This window comes from Mauremys reevesii, linkage group 6 (genome assembly GCF_016161935.1).
Source record: "Mauremys reevesii isolate NIE-2019 linkage group 6, ASM1616193v1, whole genome shotgun sequence".
Taxonomy (NCBI): Eukaryota; Metazoa; Chordata; order Testudines; family Geoemydidae; genus Mauremys; species Mauremys reevesii.
Window position 1 is genome coordinate 84,333,318 of NC_052628.1, and position 18,365 is coordinate 84,351,682.

At 41.9% G+C, this 18,365-nt stretch overlaps 1 protein-coding gene across 18 annotated transcripts in view; it reads right to left on the minus strand.

The window, feature by feature from the left end:
• The window catches only part of LOC120407914 (aminopeptidase O (putative)), a 416,076-nt gene that overhangs the window by 317,266 nt on the left and 80,445 nt on the right, over nt 1-18,365 (minus strand). For 12 of the 18 annotated variants that reach the window (XM_039544257.1, XM_039544252.1, XM_039544253.1 and 9 more), the window contains exons 2-3: nt 12,224-12,610; nt 10,085-10,136 (exon numbers count right to left, since the gene is read on the minus strand). The gene's annotated coding sequence lies outside the window, so the exon portion shown is untranslated. Of the gene's footprint in view, nt 1-10,084; nt 10,137-12,223; nt 12,611-16,248; nt 16,269-18,365 lie in introns of those variants that run through there. The other 6 variants (XM_039544261.1, XM_039544260.1, XM_039544256.1 and 3 more) reach the window with 2 other exon arrangements.

Consider the following 18,365-nt stretch of genomic DNA (forward strand, 5'->3'; position numbering starts at 1 on the left):
TGTACTTGGTCCTAGATCTACAGAGATGAAAGACCAGTAAATAATCCATTGTGACATCTAGACACCAAAAAGTGACATGTCTTGAGGTGATTTGGTATATATTATACACTAAGTATGCATGTGATAAAACCTGTTGACCCATTGTACTATCTTATTTACAATATAAAGATATATACTGTAACTAAGAACAATATTGATAGATATAAATTTACCATATGGGTGTTTATATATACACTCACAATTTATCCTCACTGTACCATATGCCACCACAACATGATTTACTAACATTCAGATAGATCTAGAGAAAAAAAGCACACAGCCAGCCAATTAAAAACTGACACTTACATAACGGTTTGTACAGCTGCACTGCATCAAAATTTACAACACTTTTCCCCTCTGTAGTGCAGTCAACCATAACAAATGCTAACATGACACAATTCCACTCACAAATAAAAGTAAGGACTAACATTTTGAGTTGAACCTAGCATAGTCATCAAACAGCTTTGCAATTTATGATACTGAGCTGTTCCAGTATCAGAAAGAAATCAATAAAAAAGGAAAAAGGAAAGATTTTATGTAATACAAATAAAACAGGCTATAGCGCAGAGTGGTGAAAACTGTTTATTTCATTCATTGAGGATGACTGTACAAGTTGCTTACTGTTCCATTCCCATTTACCAGTTGTAAGTTTTCTGGCCTTCACTCTCTTTCACTATTATACTGTAACTTTTGGTAAATAAGGTTCTCATCTTTCCTATTTCAAAGTTTAGTTCTCCTTCTAACTTTTATATACCAAACTAACATTCGCCTCACCTCAGCAAACATACACACACTTTAAGGCTATTTTAAATATTTAGTTCAGGCAAATGTAAACAGTCAAATAAATGAAATCTACAGAACTACATATCTAAAAGATTCAAAGCCCCAAATTACTATCTAACATGACTTCAAATTATTAGACGTAGTGCAGTAGGAGTCTAATTTACTATATTTGAATATGAAAATTCTTCAGAAGTATTAGATTTGTCAGTATTTTTCCACTCTATGTTGGATTGTAACTGAATCCTGCTACTTTAATTCCAGTGCTTTGCATGGTGTGGTCCTTTCCTAAATTAGACTTTAAGTTGTCATGTTACCACACATTAGCTGCCACTTGCTAACTAACATGTTTTAAAAGTCTAGTCTAGACAAGGCACCCTACCTTTAACATGTACTAAACTAGTCAAGTACTAACATCATACTTTTATTCCTAGTCTAGATAAATGCATGGCAAATATGGTGTACAAGTGTGATAGTCTTTGCTCATGGGAAGCATTGCCTAGCAGTCAGGGCTTAGGCCCTTCAACCTGCAGAGGGGTTTTTTGGGGCCTCTCATTGCATTGGGCCCCATGAAGGTGACACAAGGGTCTGACACCCAGGAGCACATTAAGGCTGCCTTTCCTGGGCCACTTCCTACCACTCAGCTGTTGTCCAAAGTTCATAGTCTACCCAAGGAGGCTGTGAAGGGGGTCAGTTCACCGCTTAGCATCTCTTCGCAGCCAGGCAAGGTACAGTAGCTCTCTCTCTCTCGGGGAGGCAGGTGCCTCCTCTTGTGTCTTGGCCCTCTGGCCAGGTCAGTCCCAAGTCTCTCCCCTTCCAGGATAGTCCATAAACAAAACACAGGAGCTGCAAGCTAGAAGTCTTTTCTCTTCCCTGGTCTGTTCATAAGGATGCTCTTCTGCTTCTTTTCAACTCCTCTTCCAGTCTGTGCATCTTTTGAAAGTGTGGTGGGGCCAAGCTAGCTGAGCCCAAAGCAGTTCAACTGCTTGCTGTGGGGTTTGTATACCTCATCACAACAGGGTACACATGTAGTAATCACAGACCCCTTTTAGTATCACTTGAGCTGCTGGAAAAGGGCAATAGCTGTCATAGCATTGCATTAATTTCTACATATTGATACTGCAATAGCACATAAAGGATCTGAGCCCCATTTTGCTAGGTGCTCTACAAACAATACAAAGACAAAGTCTTTGATCCAAAGATCTTGCCATAAAGACAAGTGATATACAACATCATCTGGGGGAGAGAGACACACAATCATATCACTTGTATATATGTGTAGTGAGGAGGCATGGCCTCCCACCCTGTCAGAAGGGGAGAGACCCAAAATCACCCCCTGGTGGGCAGAACCAGGCCATGTGTGGCCACCCAGCCGGAAGCAGAGTGGTGGGACAGGAAGTGGGATTATAAAAGACCAGCCTCCTAGCTCAGTAGTGGAAGAACTGTCAGAGGAGCAGGACATCTCAGAATAAGGTTAGGCTAGGGTTCAGGTTTGAATTCTGGTAAAACAGGTTATCATCACATGCTTAAATCAATAATATGGATCAAATTCAGTCCTCGTGTAATCAGATGCAACTCCCACTGACGTCAGTTGAAAGCTCCAAATATCTGCTTACACCCAGTCTGAATCTGGTCTTGTAGCCGTCATAGTATTGAGTTTTCAGCTGAAAATACCCCTGTACGATCCTAAGAACCAGTTTGACGCATAGTCATTCAAAGCTCCCAATACCACGTGTATTAACTTTTATGATATACAAAAAATAAATGTCATAATACTAAGCCGAAGGGTTGATGGTGTCCACCTGCTGTAATGTGTACTCTCTTATTCATCTGTTTTTTCCTATGAGCAATGAAATTGTGATAAGTTCATTATTTTCCTTTTTCATGTAAATTAAACTTCTCCAAAATAAGCACTGTAGATGGAATGAAACAACTCCTTCATTAATCTATGACATTGCTGATGTGAATGTAAGCAGAGCCTCTGGAGGATAAAGAAGCACAGGGTTAAAAACTGTTACCCCCCTATAACTCCATTAACCTGTCACATACTTTCTTCTGTATTTCCTTTCCTGTCATTATTGATGAGTTGCAAGGTGTTTCTGTGTAAACAGAAGATATCTGTCTCCTCTCTAATTGCTCATCATATCTGATTTGGGGAGCATCAAAATCTAGGCTTTGCATGCCCCATCTTTTCCTCATATGGAATGACACTCATGAGAGAGGAAAAGTTACTGAAAAAAGCTGCGGCACTTTTTTTTTTTTTTTTTTTTGGTCACATTTTCCCATCAGTTTCACAGGGATGGAGATTTCCTGGCAGGGGAAATGGTGAGGCTGCATCAGTTGAGGACAGCCAGGAAGCACAGACCTGTGTCATGTTATGGTTCTTCAACCAGACCTACAAAGCAGTTTTCTTTCCAGATGCTCCCCCCAACACATCTGGTGGCATAGTTAGCTACTGTGCCCCCCAATACTATCCTTTGCATGGAGAATTAATGCTAGTCTGCACCACATTAACTTCTCCAGTTAATTAATGCAGATCATTATGTCATAGTGGACTTTAGATACCTTCGCAGGGAGCATGCGGTATAGACTGGCTGCTTGTACACTAGATACCTGAGGCAGGGGCGGCTCTAGACATTTCGCCGCCCCAAGCACAGCATCATGCCGCGGGGGGGCGCTCTGCTGCTCGCCGGTCCCGCGGCTCCGGTGGACCTCCTGCAGGCGTGCCTGTGGAGGGTCCGCTGGTCCCGTGGCTCCGGTAGACCTCCCACAGGCGGGCCTGCAGAGGGCCCGCTGGTCCCGTGGCTTTGGTGGAGCCGCGGGACCAGCAGACCCTCCGTAGGCATGCCGCTGAAGGCACCCTGCCTCCCGCCCTCCCAGCGACCGGCAGAGCGCCCCTTGTGGCATGCTGCCCCAAGCACGCGCTTGGCGTGCTGGGGCCTGGAGCCGCCCCTGGATACCTGCATTTACTCACTGAACCCCCTAACATACGCATGTGATGCCATATTGTGAACCCCTTATTCCCACTAGTGAGTTGTTTGTATTGATGTCAATGGGATTATTCCTGCAAGTAGCTGCTCACTATTGGGAATAAAGGGTTCACAGCCTGGTCAATAGAGAGGTGCATCTTGCAAAGCTGCCACTCCCTTTGTTTTGCCCCCATTCAGCTCTCTTTTTTATATATTATAGCTATCTTCCACCGATGTGAAGGAAGCATTGTGGCTTATATCGCAGTTATTTATATGCCACTGATTTTGTTTTTACACATTTAATCATATGACCTTATTTTTGTGCCTTTGAACTTCCTTTCTCTTATTGACCCTGTAGTCTATTTTTCATCTGGCTCTATCATTTATTTATTTTGTTTTTGTTCTTTTAATTGCTAATGACAGGGAAAGGAATATAGAAAAAGTACACACTTTGGGAGATTTGGTTAATAAAACTGTCCGGAAAGCTTACCTGAGAGAGTTGCAATGGATTTTGAAAAGGATTTCTGAAAAAAATTTAGTCTTTTGCCCATTCCTGGAGATGTAATTGGCAGACACAGTTTGAATAAGGAATGTCTGAATGCCAATTATAATTCAAAGAAGTAATGATGAATTGGTCTCTCTTAGCTTTCATTTTCTTGTTTCACTGCTTATAGGAAGTGCACTTCTTGCTTGGCACATGCTTATTATTTCTGATCAACTGCAGCAAGAACGGAATGGGGTCTTGGAGACAGAGCTCTGAACAATGTCAAACTGGCATGTTAAGCAGCTGCACAAGAGGGCTGCAAATAAATGTTTTCACTAGAGAATGATTCAATTACTCATCCTGTGGTGAGCAATGCTGATGTGAAGTAAACTTGAGTTTAATGGATATGATCTTAATTGTTAACCCTTCTACTTCACTCTTACATAAAGACCATTGCGGAGGGAATACGAGTATAAAACAAGGTGCACTACTAGGGGTTAAATAGGTTACAGAACAGAGATAAGTGATCATTCTGAATATCACTTAACTGCTTTACTGTAAAAATGAAGGCAATATTTGCACAGAGATTTACCGTAGCTCTTTAAAATTTTATGACTGACTATGCAGTCCTTGTTATGCATTCCCAGGATTAACTGATCAGCTATGGGGATGTTCTTAGCATTTCATATCCTGACCTTTTGACTTTCATAATTGTAGAAGAATAAAGAAAACTGGCATTTGCACAATAACATGTGCAATAATTGTTGCCTCCATTATTCTTCCTTTTTAATTTCACTGAAAGATTAAATGTGAAACTGGCTGCTCAGGGATATGGTCAATCATGCTATGAACTATAGATTTTCTGTTACTAGAGAATGTGGATAGAGCTTTTTGCCACTAATTTACTGTCCTGACTTTCATGTAGGAATGTAAAGTTAAACAAACAAAATCTAAGCCTCCCCCCACCAATTTTTTTTTAAAGTCTATAACTGTTCCGTTACTAATCATTCTACTCTGGTATTTGGGTTCTTATACCAATCCCATAACTGTGGTACCCATAAACCACTGCACTCTAATACAGAAATTTCAAAAGTAAGTGATTTTGAAACCTTCAGTGTTATATGCTCCTGATTTGGGGGGGGGGGGGAGGAGAAGTGTTAACATTTGCACATAAGAAAAAAATTGCAGCGTCTATAGAAGATCTTCAAACATAATATTCTGGATTTGTAAACTACACATTAATCTGTCACAGATAATGCTAGCTGCTATCTCCATGTAGTCTTTGTCCTTTTTATGTAATTAACAAGCATAGAAACATCAGATGTTAACCCTTTCCTAGTTGGTTCTTCAGCACAGGTGCAGGGAAAACCAACTAACATTTCACTTCATTTTGTTTCGTTTAAATCAATGGACAATTAAAAGTTCAAGAAAAATGAAGATGTTAAAATAACATCTCTTAATCCTCCAGAGTTCTACTCCCTGTTTCTATGCACAGTCTATTTGCTTACTTTTCTAAGTAAAATGAGTTTTCACTGCTTTTTATTCTTAGCACTGCACACAATTCTGCTCTGGGCAAATGAGCTGGCATCTTTTTTGGCATGTACAATTCACAGAATTGTTAACTAAGTTCCAGTTGTGGAATCTTGATCATTGGTGATGATCCAGAATTAAAAAGAACCCAGCCGGACCTTTAGATTCCAGGGCAGATAGTTTAAAAATATTTTTTGAAACAGAATCAATATTTTTGAAACAGAATCAAGAGAAAACTGGAAACCCAGAATGCTTTTTTTTTAAATGCTGTGTTACTTTTCAGAGTACAGCTGTAATTTCAGGCTTATGTTGCCTGGTACATTTAACAGAACAGCTCTTTAATCATCAATCAAAGTCATGGCATGTCAGTAGCAAGGCTGCAATTAATAAACAATTCCACTAATGGATATTTGGGGGGTAGATAGAAGGCGGGTAGGCCACCCAAATAGCATGGAGAAGTTGGATATCATTAAAGGGCATAAATTAGGTATTTTTTCCACAAACCACTTGCCTCTCCAACTTTGTCTAAAAGTGCTCTGCAGTTCTCTGAGTCACAAGAGAGCACCAGCCATGTAGGTTGGCTGAATAGAAAGCGTTCCTACTATTTATGCATTTTCCTTTTGTCTCTGTGCTTTATTTTCCTACTCCTTGAAGACCTCCTCTCAGGCACAATTCTTTCATTCCAGTCTGCAGGGAAACTGGAGACACAGAACCATATTGTGACCCAGCCTATAAAGTAATTCTCCCACCTAACATTACTGTGCAGCCTCCCTGAAAGGAGTAAGCAGGTGCTGCGTGCTCACTACTTCCCATCCAAGCAAGTGGGCAAGGAGTGGTTGGGACGAAGACTCCACCCCTCACCATGCCAGCCTGCACTGCTGAGATGGCACACATCAGGTTACTTATTCCCGACATTGTCTCTCTCTGAGGAATCTTCCTCTTCTGCTCCTGGAGCAGTGAAGCTATGCACCACTCATTACAGAAGGCAGACTGTTAAAGCATAAGCTAGCTCATAAGTAGCAGTTAAGGGCAAATTTTTCCAAGGAGGGAACATTATGCTTGCAAAAATGTGTATAGCCTCTGCTTCTGCAAGAACCTGCATTTACACATAAGAATAGACAACATGTGCAAACTGACATTTATGCACTTAATTTCTCATTTGCATATTAAAAAGGGCCTACTTGTGCATGCTAAGGTGCATGCACATGCAAGCTAGTGAACAGGGGACTGCAAACAGGGAAGTTTGCGATGGGGAGAATGAGATCCCCCCTGCTGAACAAACAAGATGCAAGTAATAATCTTGGGGTGAGTGAGTTTGTTTGGCTGTTTTTGTTTTTCTTTCTCTTTGAGGTTATTTAAAGTTACAGGGTCAGTTGGGATTGTGTGTTTGCGACTGCTTGAGCCTTTGTTCCCTGGATCATCCTTGATCAGCCTCAATCAGCCTTGTGATCACCCTCCCTCTGTGTGACTGAACGAGAGGATAGGACCGACCTAGGAGAAAAGGCCTTAAAAGCCAGAGGCTAAGCCACCAAGGGGACTGTGCGAACAGGGGACCGCAAACAGGGGAGTTTGTAAGAGACAGTAGTAATATAATTGCTATGGTTATAAAGGGCTACATTGCCAGTACCCACACTGCTCCTGTCTCCTCCACCTGCATCCAGACCATGAACTTGACCATGGATACCCTACCCAGATCCCGTGGTAGATTTGCAGAGACTGTGGCCTGCATTTCCCATTCAGAAAGCCAGACTGAGGGGACTATCCATTGTGAAAGGTGTCTGCTGGTGGAATCTCTGAGGAAGCAGGCAGCAGAGCTACAGGAGGAGGTGGCTAGGCTGAGGAGCATCTGTGCCCATCAGGAATTTATTGACAGTATTTATATAGAGACGTCCAAGGCTGAGGAAACTATCCATCTAGAGAGGACTGCTGTCATGCCACCGAGGGAGGAGGATATGGCTCTGTCACAGGGAGGACAATGGCTGCTGGTTACTTCTGGCAGCAGGCAGTGCTCCACCCCTACTGCCGACCCACCCACCATAGTGATGAACAACCGTTGTACTATCCTGGCAACAAGCGATGAGGAATCGCCTCCCAAGGTGGAGGAGGTGAAGCTACATACCCCCAAGGCTGGGATGATCACAACCACTACTCCCAGGAAGAAACATAGGGTAGTGGTCATTAGTGACTCGCTTCTGAGGGGGACAGAGGCACCCATCTGTCAGCCTGACATGGCATCTCGCGAGGTATGCTGCCTGCCAGTGCCCATATCCAAGATGTTATGGAGAGATTGTCAAGGATCATCCAGCCCTCTGACTGCTACCCTATGCTATTCATCCATGGGACACTAATGATACTGCAAGGTATGACTTTGAGCAGATTAGAAGTGACTACAGGGCTCTCAGAGCAAGGGTGAAGGAGTTTGTGGTGCAAGTGGTGTTCTCTTCGATCCTTCCAGTCACAGGTAGGGGCCCAGACAGACAGACAGATACAGCCAGGCATTCATCTCCAAGATGCAAGGATGGTGTCGCCAGGAGGGCTTTGGCCTCCTTGACCATGGGATACTGTTCCAGGAAGGACTGCTAAGCAGAGATGGGGCCCACCTATCAAGGAAGGGGAAGAGCATATTTGGATACAGACTGGCTAACCTTGTGAGGAGGACAAAATCCCACAGGAAAGTCAAAAACATGGAGACCTGGGAGAAGGGTCGGAATCTGGGGGGAGCATGGGCCATTATAGCAGGGATAAGGGAGAGACAAGAGAGAACATAGAGGGGAAATCAAATCAGTATCTTAGATGTCTGTATACTAATGCAAGAAGTATGGAGAATAAGCAGAACAAACTTGAAATGCTAGTTAATAAACACAACTATGACTTGGAGGGATAATATGAATGACTGGAATATTAGTATAGACTGGTACAGCTTACTCAGGATGGAGAGGCAGGGAAAAAAGGGAGGAGGTGTTGGTGTGCCTTATATATTAAAATTGTATACACTTGGATTGAGGCTGAGATGAAAACAGGAGACCGACTTGTTGAAAGTCTCTGAGTAAGAATAAATGGGGTAAAAACAAGGGTGATGTCATAGTAGGGGTCTACTACAGACCCCCTAACCAGGAAGAAGAGGTGGGTGAGGCTTTTTTTAAGCAACAAAATCATCCAAAGCACAGGACTTAGTGGTGATGGGGGACTTCAACTACCCAGACATCTGCTGGGGAAATAATACATCAGAGCACATATTATCCAACAAGTTCTTGGAATGTATTTTTGACATTTTTTTTTATTTCAGAAGGTGGTGAAAACTACTAGGGGAAAGGCTGTTTTAGATTTGATTTTGACAAACAGGGAGGAACTGGTTGAGAATTTGAAAGTGGAAGGCAGCTGAGGTGAAAGTGATCATGAAATGGTAGAGTTTATGATCCTAAGGAATGGTAGGAGGGAATGCAGAACAATAAAGTCAATGGATTTCAAGAAGGCAGACCCTAGCAAACTTGGGGAGCTGGTAAGTAAGATCCCATGGGAAACAAGTCTAAGGGGAAAAATAGTTCAAGAGAGTTGGCAGTTTTTCAAAGAGACGTTATTAAGGGCACAAGAGCCAACAATCCCACTGTGTAGGAAAGACAGGAAGTATGGCACGAGACCACTCTGGCTTAACCAGGAGATCTTCAATGATCTGAAACTCAAAAAAAGAGTCCTACAAAAAAGTGGAAACTAGGTCAAATTACAAAGGATGAATATAAACAAGTAACACAAGTATATAGGGATAAAATTAGAAAGGCCAAGGCACAAAATGAGATTAAACTATCTAGAGATATAAAGAGTAACAAGAAAACATTCTACAAATACATTAGCAGCAAGAGAAAGACCAAGGATAGGGTATGCCCATTACTCAATGAGGCAGGAAAAAAATAACAGAAAATGAGGAAATGGCAGAAGTGCTAAATGATTTTTTTGTTTCGGTTTCCACCAAGGAGTTTGGTGGTGATTGGATGTCTAACATAGTGAATGCCAGTGAAAATTAGGTAGGATCAGAGGCTAAAATAGGGAAAGGACAAATTGAAAATTACTTAGACACGTTAGACATCTTCAAGTCACGAGAACCTGATGAAATACATCCTAGAATATTCAAGGTGCTGACTGAGGAGATATGAGCCATTAGCGATTATCTCTGAAGAGTCATGGAAGACAGGAGAGATTCCAGGGGACTGGAAGAGGGCAATTATAGTGCTCATCTGTAAAAAGGGAAATAAGGAAAACCCAGGGAATTACAGACCAGTCAGCTTACCTTCAGTACCTGGGAAGATAACGGAGAAAATAATTCAGCAATTTGCAAACACCTAGAAAATAATAAGGTGATAAATAACAGTCATCATAGATTTGTCAAGAACAAATCTTATCAAACCAACCTAATAGCTTTCTTTGACAGGGTAACAAGCCTTGTGGATGGGTGGGGTGGGGAAGTGGTACATGTGATATATCTTGACTTTAGTAAGGCTTTTAACACTGTCTTACATAACCGCCTCATAAACAAACTAGGGAAATACAACATAGATGGAGCTACTATAAAGTGTGTCCATAACTGGTTGGAAAACTGTTCCCAGAGAGTAGTTATCAGTGGTTCACTGTCAAGCTAGAAAGGCATATTGAATGTGGTCCCGTGGTTCTGTTCAATATCTTCATTGATGATTAGATAATGGCATAGAGAGTGTACATATAAAGTTTGCAAATGATACCAAGCTCGGAGGGGTTCCAGGTGTTATGGAGGTTAGGATTAAAATTCAAAATGATCTGAACAAACTCGAGAAATGGTCTGAAGTAAACAGGATGAAATTCAATAAGGACAAATGCAAAGTATTCCACTTAGCAAGGAACAATCAGTTACACATATATGAAGGAGTTCTGCAGAAAGGGATCTGGGGTCATAGTGGATCACAAGCTTAATTTGGTGGGGGGGGGACAACAAAAAAAAAGGAACATCATTCTGGGATGTATTAGCAAGCGTGTTGTAAGCAAGACACGAGAAGTAATTCCTGCACTCTACTCTGTGCTGATTAGACCTCAACTAGAGTATTGTGTCCAGTTCTGGGTGTGACATTTCAGGAAAGATGTGGACAAATTGGAGAAAGTCCAGAGAAGAAGCAACAAAAATGACTGAAGGTCTAAAAACATGACCTATGAGGGAAGATTGAAAAAACTGGATTTGGTTAGTCTGGAGAAAAAAAGTCCGAGAGAGGACGCGATAACAGTTTTCAAGTACATAAAAGGTTGTTGCAAGCAGGAGGGAGAAAATGTGTTTTCATGAACATCTGAGGATAGGATAAGAAGCAGCAGGCTTAAATTGCAGCAAGGGCAGTTTAGGCTGGACATTAGGAAAAACTTCCTACCTGTCAGGGTGGTTAAGCGCTGGAATAAATTGCCTAGGTAGGTTGTGGAATCTTAATCACTGGAGATTTTTAAGAGCAGGTTAGACAACACCGGTCAGGGATGGTCTAGTTATTACATAGTCCTGCCATGAGTACCATGAACTGGACTAGATGACCTCTCAAGGTCCCTTCCAGTCCTACGATTTGACTAGTAACACATTGAGTGAGTACTGTCCTACTATTACCATTATAGTTTTGATAGTTACCAAAACTCAGATCCACAAAACAAAGACTTAAGTTTTCAAACTTGAATGCCTACAGTTAAGAACCTAAATCCATATGCAGGGATTTACACACGGGGCCACTACTGAAAATGGAGCCTGAAGTCTGCTGTGGAAGTTCCAATATTCTAATAATTTTAGAGAGGTTATCTATTTGCATACTAATAATATGCAAAATACACTCTTCTCTGCCTTGAGAGAGTGCCTTCCTTGTACCATGTCTGTGGGGCCTTCCTATTCCTTCCCATCTCATATTACCCTAATATCAGACAACCAAAGACCTTGTCCCTTCTTGAACACTGTAGTAGCGTGGAGTGATTCCTCCCTGTCAGCCTTGGAGGGAGGCCACTCCACCTCTCTATGCCACCTATCGGCCAATTGACAAGGAATTAGCATGGTATGTGCCAATGGGGCAGATCAGATAGATGATCAGTCTTCAACCCAGCTGTGTCTTTGGGGCAGACGGAGTCAGGCTCAAGCTCCCTGGGCAGGGCAGAGCAACTGCAGTCTATGACCCAGCTCCCTGGTGGGGCAAAAAGCAAACAAATGGAGGCCATCTGGCCTAAAGTGGGTAGGCTGCCACCTCAGGAATGGGGCTGGCAGCAGGGGGTAGGAGGACCCAGGCCCAACCTACTCCACCAAGTCCCAGTCCAAAGCCCTAACAATGGTGAGTAATCCTGGTACTGGGTCAGCAGTGATCCTCCCGAAACACACTGACTCTGGATTCAGCAACACAATCAGACTAATGTCTGGTTTCTCTCGGCTACTTCCTATTCCTACCTGTTCGAAGGGCTTCGTCGCTCACGGGCCCTCAGGCTCCTCAGGGTATTCGGCAGCTCCTCAGGGGCAGGGGTTGGTACAGCTAAGTCTCTGGCTCAAGGGTCAGCAGTAAGGCAGAGGAATCCAACTCCTTCCCTGGCTCTCCCTCAACTGAGCTGGAGGCCCCACATCTTATACTTCCTGTTCCATGCCTCTGCTTCTGGCGCAAAGGTTGAGCCTGGCTTGGCTCCGTCCACCAGAGGGCAGGTAGTGGTTCCTGTCAGCGTCAGAGGGAGGCCACTCCGCCTATCTACAGACACAGTTCCTGAATTCAAGTACCTGGTTGTTTAGGTTCTGTGGTCGACTCTCTCTACTGCTTGGTTCACAGCATGAAAGAGAAGCTGGGACCTGCAATGGAAAGACACGGTTCATAGTGGGAGTACAGGGTGGGAAAGGAGTAGTAGTATTCCTGGAGGGAAGAGAATTGGAGCTAGGTTAGGATTTGCTCTAGACAAGAGTCCTGAGCTGGCCAATCCTCCAAGCACCAGAAACCCTCCCTGCTCCTGCCATGGCACCATCGAGTGACCACCAAACCAACCCATAAAACGGGCCTTCCATGGAATCAGTGTCACAGACAGCATTAATATTGGAGACTGCCTGGCTCCCAGTCCTATCCTCAGACTCTCTCGCTCTGAATGAAAAGGCTTAAAGTGTCACCCTTTTCCTCATGCCACTTTGCAGTACTTTAGATAGCTAGATTAGTATAAAATCCATTCAAGCAAGAGTAGTACAGTGGAGAGCAATGGCACACATGTTAAATATTTGTATAATGTATGTAAAGTCAGGACACCCAGATTTGCTGACGAGCGGATTTATTTTCCAGCAGTACATATAATCTGTAGTAATGGGATATTACTGCAGCAAAGTTCATTTACTTAAAGTAAAATAACCACAGCCCACACCTATTCAGAAATTCTGTACTAATTCAGACAGGCCTTTATGTGCTGAACTTGTATTCTCTGGCACCACTGTTAATATTTAAAGGGATTTAAATGCATGCCATTAGTAGAAAATGAAGAGATTACTGGTGAAATAAGAACATGAAGCAGCAGAGACCTTTCCTGATGCCAAAACAACTGGCTTTAGATTGTAGACAAGAAAAGACCATATTCGTGGGGGGGAAAAATGAGAAAAATATGAGACAAAAATTTTTGTTTTGCTTTAAATATACCTGTATAATTAAGTATTCACAGAATGGCAAGTATCCAAAGAAGCACTCAGAGGAGCTTTCCATCCCTTCTGCAGCCGGTGGCTTGTTTGCAGTTTTTGTCCTTAAACTTCTTGATTTCCTACCATTCCCCTTATCAGCCACTTATTCTTTTTATTCCTTTCTAGCCTCAAATATGAATTAGGCCCTGTCTATACTAGAACAAAAGAATGGCCATCTTGGGTCAGACCAAAGGTCCATCTAGCCCAGTATCGTGTCTTCTGACAGTAGCCAATGTCAGGCACCCCAGAGGGAATGAACAGAACAGGTAATCATCAAGTCATCCATCTTCTGTCACCCATTCCCAGCTTCTGGCAAACAGCGGCTAGAGACACCATCCCTGCCCATGCTGGCTAATAGCCATTAATGGACCTATCCTCCATGAACTTACCTAGCTCTTTTTTGAACCCTGTTATAGTCTTGGCCTTCACAACATCCTCTGGCAAGGAGTTCAACAGGTTGACTGTGTGTTGTGTGAAAAAAATAGTTTTGTTTGTTTTAAATTTGCTGCCTATTAATTTCATTGGGTGACCTCTGGTTCTTGAGTTATGAAAAGGAATAAATAACACTTCCTTATTTACTTTCTCCACACCAGTCATTATTTTATAGACCTCTATTATATCCCCCTAGTTGTCTCTTTTCCAAGCTGAAAAGTCTCACTCTTATTAATAGCTCCTCATATGGAAGCTGTTCCATACCCCTAATCATTTTCTGAACCATTTCGATTTCAATACATCTTTTTTGAGATGGGGTGACCAAATCTGCACGCAGTATTCAACATGTGGGTGTACCATGGATTTATATAGATGCAATATGGTATTTTCTGTCTTATCTGTCTCTTTCTTAATGATTCCCAACATTGTTTGCTTTTTTTGACTGATGCTGCACATTGAATGGATATTTTCAGAGAAATATCCGTAATGATTCCTAAATCTCTTTCTTGAGTGGTAACAGCTAATTTAGACCCCATCATTTTATATATATAGTTGGGATTATGTTTTCCAATTTGCATTTGTCATAAATAAACAGATCAGGGTTAAGGTCTCTTTTCCCTGGAAAAGGTTAACCAGCTCAGTAACCTGAGAAACACCTGACCAGAGGATCAATCAAGGGACAGGATAATTTAAAATCTCTGTGGAGGGAAGCCTTTGTCTGTGTTCCTTGTTGGCTCTGAGTTCTCTTTTTTGGATCTAAAAGAGGCCAGTCATGTCTCCAAGTTCTCCTGGAGTAGTTTCTACTATTCAATAGTGAGTATTAATTAGAAAGGCGAACTAGTCTTATAATTTGATTTCTACATTTGCAATTGTGTGTTGGCTGAAGGAAATTCTTTATTCCTGTTTGCTGTTACTTTGCTTTTACTGAGAAAGAAAGGGGGAGGGGGGATTCCCTCCAGAGATTGATAAGTTTAGACCCTGTATATTGTTCCACCTTGGTTACAGAGACAGTGACTTTTCTTTTTATTCTTTAATAAATTATTTTCTATTAAGGACTTGGTTGATCTTTCTTTGGGTGGATTCTCAGGGAAAGAGGAGGGGGAGGTATCCCTCTGTAGTTATATCCCGGTGTCTCTCCTAGGAAGAGATTAGGGTTGGGAGGTCATCTAATCTAATCCCCTGCTCAATGCAGGACCAACACCAACTAAATCATCCCAGCCAAGACTTTGTCAAGATGGGCCTTAAAAACCTCTAAGGATGGAGATTCCACCACCTCCCTAGGTAACCCATTCCAGTTCTTCATCACCCTCCTGGTGAAATAGTGTTTCCTAATATCCAACCTAGAACTCCCCCACTGCAACTTGAGACCATTGTTTCTTGTTCTGTCATCTGCCACCACTGAGAACAGCCTCGCTCCATCCTCTCTGGAACCCCCTTCAGGTAGTTGAAGGCTGCTATCAAATCCCCCCTCACTCTTCTCTTCTGAAGACTAAATAACCCCAGTTCCCTCAGCCTCTCCTCGTAAGTCATGTGCCCCAGCCTTCTAATCATTTTTGTTGCCCTCCGCTGGACTCTTTCCAATTTGTCCACATCCCTTCTGTAGTGGGGGGACCAAAACTGGATGCAATACTACATGGATCCATACATCTCTAACTCCCTGTATAGGCGGGGCACAGTGACTATTGAAGCTATTGCCCATAACTGCAGTAAAGGTGCAGATGTGCTGGGTTACCACTGCTTTGGAGACCCTGGCCTGAAAGCCAAAGAAAATCCCTGAGTAAAACCCACTTACTCACAATGTGTGCCGAAGTGGAAGGATTAATGACACTTCATCACCATTTTCTGCAAACACATGTTGACTAACACAAGTTTTAAACACACTAAGAGCCTAAGAGCCATTGTTTTAGGCTGTTTCAGAGAAAGCTAAAGTGGAAAGATTAATGCCACTACATTACCATCTTTTGCAAACTGTGGGAGCATAATAAGAATCCGATAAAGGAAGAAGAGGGAACAGAAGAGTGAGTACAATGAATAGAATGTTCTTATTTGGAAGTACAAATGGTTCCATTTCAACAATAACAGTTTAAAAAACATTTCTCTGTACTGAACAGGCACATGTCATTCACATGTTTTCAGATTAGTACATCTACTAAAGGAAGGAATCTGCCATGTATCAATTTATGTCACTGATATGCTTGAATTGTTACTCCTGTCTCTAAATTAAATGTTCATAAGGGAACGAACATTTTACAGGGCTACAAGATCCACAAATAGGGATTCTAGGAATTACAGTAATACAAATAAATAATAATAATAATAATAATAATGTTCACTCTTCCACTTACTTGAACCATCATGTATTAAAGAGGTCTCCAGTGCACAGAGGAAAAAGAAAAATGTGGCTGCTTGGAACATCTGGTCTGCCTGGCATACTGGTCTGCCTGGTATACTGTTATGGGATACTTGGAACAAATGAGCATTGCCACCTAGTGGTAAACTTGTGCAACCAAGCGATTCTATAATTGAATGGAAAATCAGGACTTTAAATTGAAGAGATTTTGTTTAAATGGAAATGCCTATAACTAAATACCAAATTTAATTTTCATACATTATAGTTTTAAAATGATTTTATCACAATCCTTTGTGAAACTGTGTCCTGTTCTTTGATGGGAAGAACTTCATACTAGCCCTGAGTGGAGCTGGAGGAGCAGGAGAAAATCTACATGATCAGCAGACTCCTCTTTTTTAAAGAGGTGTGTGTATCATCAGGGAAACATGCTGAGTTTTACAGATACTTCAGAGCAAAGTTTGCCCTGAAGCACACCCCATGCAATCCTATTCCACAGAGCAGCACAGGGTGTAACTAAGGTCAGAATTTGGCCAACAGTCTTCATAATGATAACTTTATAAGTGAGAGAATAGCTTTAAGATCTACATATAACAACCACTATATGTGCTGGATATCTGATGTTGGCTTATTCAATGTGTCCAGCCGTTGTGATAGCCATTAGATGAAATATTTCATTAATTTACTTTTTTTTTTTTTTTTTTTTTTTACACTACAGATGGAGAAATTGAAACCCTGGCTTCCTGTTCTAAGTAATTTTTCATGATCTGGCAGCAAGTGTGTGACAGAAGTGAGAATAGTACCCACATCTCTTGACTCCAAATCTTGTGCCTTACCTGTGTATCTATGCCCATGCTCCTCATTGCAGTATCTGAGTACCTTCACTGAAGTGTGAGAGCACTAGATTGTGGTCACTATATTACTCGGTGTGGTGAATTGTTCCTCATTATGCATGTTTCTCTTTTCACTTGTGAGATGTGCCCCTCACCCGATAAGCTGTCAATGATGCCTCTCTCTTTAGGAGAGCAGAATACAATCTTTCTGTGATTTATCGAAAGGAGCCATGTAACAAATTATGTTAAAGAAAGAAAGGAGGGGATGGGGGAAGAGACTGTGCCACATGTTGGCAGAATAGAGTTTTTAATGGTGTGGCAATATATTTCCATATATCAAAAAAAATGCGTCTCCAGTTTAGTGTGTTGTGCTCTTCCAAATAATTTCTTCTGTCATTAACATGGTACTACATCAGTAGCAGCAGATCATATACTGGACCTTCTGAACAGGCCAAAGGTCATACAGAGGATAGCATATGAAGATGGCTGCTGAACAGGCAGTCAACAAGCTGGATTTACAACCAGTTTTTCCAGCAATTTTATAAAGATATCAGTCACTACATAAAAAAAACCTTGCCATTAAGGTTAATGAAATTATAAATCTATTTATTGAGACTAGTATACATTTTTGCTTAATCAAAAATGTATCAGAATCAGCCTAAGAATCTAAATATCTTTAGTCATATACTTTGTATGGGGTATATATTAAATATGCCAAGAATCAACAGAAGGTTTCCTGCTCTTCAGAAGAAGTGGGCTTGTAGGTGCTCAGTTTCCAAGCTACTTATGAGTAGAACAGATAAGCCAAATACCAGTTAGTGGTACTCTGGAGAAAGAAGCTTGAACCAGGACTTGCTGTCAAGAATATACCTAATTATTAGGTACAAAAGTGTTTTCAGACTAAGACTTTCCTATACTTCATAGTTCTAACCCTTCCTGTTTCCAGTTGTCAGGGACAGTGTGCAGCAAAGATCTATTGCTTGGGGCCTGGTAAGCAATGATAGAGGACGGAGTAAGAAACAATGGGGAATCAATTTTCTTTAACATAACAAAAAATTTCTCTGAAGTTAACTTTTCTGGAGGAGCACTTCTGATTACAATATATCTTAGTAATAAAATGTTTGAGGTGATGTTGGGTCTCAGCTATGTGGCCGTATTTCCACCAGCACCACTCCATCACAGGTCTGCTGACCCCCACCAGAGTTCTCTGCTGGTTGTGGGGAATAAGCCCCCCCTCCTCCAAGACAGACCACGCAGCCTGCATGAAAACAGGAAATGATAG